Source organism: Lutra lutra, chromosome 1 (genome assembly GCF_902655055.1).
Source record: "Lutra lutra chromosome 1, mLutLut1.2, whole genome shotgun sequence".
Classification (NCBI taxonomy): domain Eukaryota; kingdom Metazoa; phylum Chordata; class Mammalia; order Carnivora; family Mustelidae; genus Lutra; species Lutra lutra.
The window spans coordinates 94,505,079-94,510,076 of NC_062278.1; the positions used below are offsets into that span (position 1 = coordinate 94,505,079).

The 4,998-nt window shown below is 42.2% G+C and overlaps 1 protein-coding gene across 19 annotated transcripts in view; it reads right to left on the reverse strand.

Moving 5' to 3' along the window:
* Positions 1-4,998, reverse strand: part of MECOM (MDS1 and EVI1 complex locus) — a 548,915-nt gene that overhangs the window by 61,303 nt on the left and 482,614 nt on the right. Inside the window, exon 1 of one of the 19 annotated variants that reach the window (XM_047729909.1) lies at positions 2,228-3,136. The exons of 15 other annotated variants lie outside the window; for them this stretch is intronic. The gene's annotated coding sequence lies outside the window, so the exon portion shown is untranslated. Of the gene's footprint in view, positions 1-1,384; positions 1,502-1,965; positions 2,067-2,227; positions 3,137-4,998 lie in introns of those variants that run through there. 3 more of the 19 variants (XM_047729951.1, XM_047729887.1, XM_047729925.1) reach the window with 3 other exon arrangements.

A 4,998-nucleotide genomic window follows, 5' to 3' on the forward strand; every position in this document is an offset into this window, starting at 1 on the left:
TATAGTAATATTGTAATAAATTGCCATCATTATCTATGGTTGTGTGTTATTATTTTTCATGATATTTTACATTTGGCCTATCCTGAATATTAATCATTACTTAGGATACCTTAAACAAAAATTGAAAGGAGAAATGTCCATTCTTAAGGTTTTGCATACTTACAGGAAGCTATTCTGATTCACTAGCAGCAATACTGTTTTAAACATCAATATTAAAAACTGCAGAGTTGTTGACCTAATGGCAAGTAACTAGAAAGGCTGCTAATGTTAATGTCAATCAGTTAATGCAAACTTGAGGAAGTTTCCTATCAAAGACTAAATAAGACAGTCCAGAACAAAAAGGCATTAAATAACTCCCACAGAATCCTGTTGTATCTACACCTATGTGAAAGTAAAAACTAAACTCTTGGATATATAGACCAAAAGTAATCTTGCATAGAATTCAGGTAATCACCTAGTTGCAGATTCAACTCATTAACTCACCCAGAAACTTCAAGAAGAAGCCCAGTGCTCTGAGAGCTCTTAGTCAAGAGGCATTATGAATAAGCCTTTGGCCATGAGGCAATTAAAAGGCAGTAAGTAGTCCCACAATTTAAAAAAGAAAAATCAAAACAGAAGATAGGGATAATAATTGCTACACACACACACACACACATACACACACATACACACACATGAACACACACATCAAATCTTTTCAAGACACCTCTTCACACTACCAGAAAGTCTACATTAAATACCCTTTCTAGTGAGACAGACAGATATTAACAATTTCTTATTTTTAAAATTACAAACTTTAAGTTGTTTTCTTCAACTCTCAGTGCTGAGTGACTCTAATAGCAACTTGAGATTCCCCCCCACCCCCCACCCCCGCAGATGTCTAGAGGGGGGAGCATAAATAACAGCAGCAATACACGTTTTAAAATTATAAAAAGTTGGGATTTTTGTTTCGTTTGTTTTTTGTCTGTTTAGTTTCTGGTTTATCTTTTGTTACTTGTTTTCTTGGCTAGCAGGAAAAAAAGGCAATTCTACTCACACACTAGAGAAATATTTAATGAAGGAAATAAGGTGAAGTCAGTGAAATGCAACACCAGTTCCATTTCATATTTGCAGACAGAGGTGGAAAACTTGTTAATTTTAAAGTCAAGCATCATCTATCCCCTTAGCTTTTGAGCATTCCCTTTTGCGGGGGCAGGGAGTTAAGTATTGCATATACTGCACATAAAAATTCTAGATGTAATTTTATTCCGTGTTAACATTATTGCCATTGCCACTGTCAACAGTGAAATTAATTTTTAAAAACAGGTTCATTTCCAAAGAATGTCTTTTTACATATATGTTACATGATTATTCAAATATTTCACCAACATATTAACTTTCTTACTCTCAATATTCTTGCCCTAAGACAAAAGCTGAACTTTCTCCAGAAACGTTTCCCCCCTGGGTGAATTATTCACTTTTGATTTGCTAGCAGAACTGCATTTGTCTCCCAAATGTCTTAATCGTCTCGGAAATCTCGAATAAAATAAAGTAAGAACACATCTTCCGTCATTTCATCTAACACACTCCTGTGTTTTTAAAAGCTGTCAAGTTCCAAAGATAGTTAAAAAAAAAAAAAAAAAAGAATTCCCTTTAGGTGGACTGTAGAGAAAGGCCCTTTCAAAAAACCAACAGCAAAGGGAAAGGAAAAAAAAAAAAAAAAAAAAAAACACCCCACAATCTAGCCAAAGGGTCCGAATGTGACTTTCTCGCGCAGCAGCACACGATGTTGGACAGCAAAGCTGTTACTTGGCAAGGTGGAACTCGGCCGAAAGCGGCTCCAAAGTCGCGTGGCCGGTGCCAGGAATTCAGATTTTGGCAACCCCACCTTCTGCGTCCCTGATACCGACGGACAGACACACGGAGGGAGGGGAAGTAGGAGAAGAGCGAGAGGAAAAAAGGCCGACAGCCGGCAGAGAGACCCACCGAAGGCCGGACGACCCACCCCGGAGACGCGTCCAGACCGCACCGTTCCACAGGAGGAACAAGGAAATCGCCAGTCCCAGCAACGTAGATAAGCAGCAGGGCTCCGCGAGACTGCGGGCAAGTAGGAAAAGAGGGCTGGGGGGGGGGGGGGGTTAGGGCGGGGGGCGCCCCGGAGAAGGGGTGCCAAGGCAGGAAACTGTCCGAAGTTACAAACTATGCACATCGCCAAGACTTTTTTTTTTTTTTAAGTGAATTCTCTTACCTTAAGATTTCTATGGCCTCAACTCAGCAATAAAAGGCAATCACAGAAGAATTAAAACAAACAAAATAAAATTATCAGCAGCCCCCAGCTTTCCTGCACGAAAATCCTTTCAAACGATCCCGAACCACATTTCGGGATGTTAAAAAAAGAAAAAAGAAAAAGAAAAAAAAGAAAAAAAAAGAAAAGAAAGAAAAAGAAAAAAAGAAAGCCTCGCGTCTCGATTTCCGAATAGGTCTCTGATAACTTTGTCCGTCTCTAGGATCTGCTCGCCAGGACCACGCGTTTCAGATTTATTGTCCGCCAACAGTGTATTTTTAAGACCAGAAATGAAGTCTCCTCTCGTCTGGGTGACCCGGGTTTGGTGTGTTTTGGCTTTTTTTTTTCCCCCTTCCTAAATGAGCTCGGAGCTATTCCTTCTGGTTCACATCACCTCCCTCTTTTCTCACTTTCTCTTGCTCTTATCAGCCCGATGTGTAATGAAAGTTATCTGAAACCCACTAAAACTTCTTCCACTTCTCTCTCCCAGTTCCAAGGGGGGGGGGGGAACAGGCAGGAGGAGGAGAGTTTGAAAAGGTGGGGGGCCTGGGGAAGCGAGGGGAGCTCTAGCCCCCTTTTAGATCCTCCGCAGCGCCTTCCCCAGACCAGGACCCTCACGGGATCGTCCCCTTTCGCAACTCCAAGCGCAGCCGCCGGGTTTCTATTTCATGAACTGTCTCTTTAAAGAGGATCTGCTCGGCCATCCAGAAAGAACCCGGGGCGAGGGAGAAAGGGAGCTATCTCCCGCCGCCCAGAGTGATCGGAAGCCAGACGGGCTCCTCTTTCAGTAAATTTTTAAAGTGACAGCAGCCTCCTCTGGCGGGAGAGGTCACAAAAAGGTCGCCAAGACCCAAGTCCTATAGGGACAGACTGATTATGGATACACCATCCCCCTTAAACATGTAGATTTCTCCGGGTAAACAACCAATGGGGAGATCTCGCCAGGCAGGATTTCTTTCCCTTGGGAAATATCCTCTGTTTCGATGTCCTGTAAGCACAAGTGTTAAGAGTGTGTGTGTGTGTGTGTGTGTGTGTGTGTGTGTGTGTGTGTGTGTGTGTGTGTGTTTTGGAGATGTCGTAGATGGGGGATGGGAGTGAGCGGGTGGATAAGTGCTTTGCGGGGGGGTGTGAGGGTGTAGGCACCAAAGCTGAGGGTGGGGCGCTGGAGGGAGCAAGAATGAAGTTTAGGGTAAAGAGACACTGGCTCATGCTAAATCTAGTAATTAGTTTAGAAATTCTCAGAAAACAGCAGCCTAACAGTGAAAGTTGACATGTCCATTTCCAGTTTTCTGCTAAGCATCTTTTCTAGTGATTATTACTGAAATTCATACTCTGTTCCCTCTATTATTACAGTTAGGTCAGCTGAAGAACATGCTACTTTTCCAAATCATATTTTTCTTAAAGGAAGTAATTTAAAAATTTGAAACATTTTTTGCATATAACCTGCCCAAATAGCATAGTAAGGGCTTGGAGAGATTGACAATTATCTGGTGAGCTTTTGCCATATTCTGTGATACCTTAATTAAAACACCATGAACGTCTAAAAGTAGAATTAAGCAGTTTGAGAACTCAGGTTATTTTTAAACTTTTAACATTGTAAATGCTGTTTTGGGGGATCAGTACTGTACGGTGATTAATAACTTTTTAATATATATGGTCAATTTTTATCAAAACATTTCAGAAACAGAACTGGGAGAAAGAATATAGGGAATGCGTGACAAGAGTCTACGAATTTACCTTTAGCCAACCTTAGAAAATTTAGTAAAACCCACCGGTTAAATGGAAATTAAATGCTTTTTATCACAAAACTCCATTCATAAAAACAAATGAACAAATCCAACTTCTCAGCTCAACAATGGAAAGTGAAGCAAAGTAAGCAAGTCGAGGGACCCTCGAGGGGGAGGGGTGGAGGGAAAGGCTATGGAAAGCGCGCTTATGTTAAACTTTATCAGCAAACGGGGACAACGCCAAGTCCCCTTTTTGTTTTCTCCAAGTGCAAACAGACGTGTAAATCTAGTAGATGTATATCTCCCCAAAATGCTGATTTAAAAACAAAAATAGTAACAAAAGGGAGGGATGTGGGAGAGAGAAAATGACAAGAGGTGGTGACTAATTCGTTTCGGTGGCCTGTTATCTGTGACATTGAACTGTTATTTCAGATAATGGCCATTGTTTGAGGGAAAATCGCACAGCAGTGGTAGGTAGGACAGGAAAAATCCTTTGTAAATAACCTAAAACCCAGTCAGATATTCCCATAGAGTTCGGCGCTTGAGAACCTTTAAGAGCCCCGGGTTTGCTGCCATTGATTTCCTGCCCTTCCTCAACTTGCCCATTGTCGGAGCCTTTTTTTTTTTTAAATTTAGCCATAAATTGGACCGGCTCAAGCTATGAGCTGTTCTATTTTCTTCCTGTCAGGATGAGGGATTTGTTTTATGATGCATTGTGTATTAAATACAAGTAATCTGGGGAGCCGATTGCTTCAGACAGTGCGGCCTGATCAGGGGGTCTGAGAGCTCAGCGCCCCAATCCCCCACCCCGGCCCCGCGGCCCCCGCCTCCTTGCCCTTTACAAAGCGGCTCTGAAAAGGAGGAAACGTCGGTGGATAAACAAAAGGTCGGGTAGAATCAGTGCAAGGTCCTGGCTAAATTAGGATTTCGTGGAAAGGGCCTCCGAATTTTTTTCCCTTATATTGGGTTTGGGTGGGGGAGGCGGGGCGACTTTCAAGGTCTGAGTAC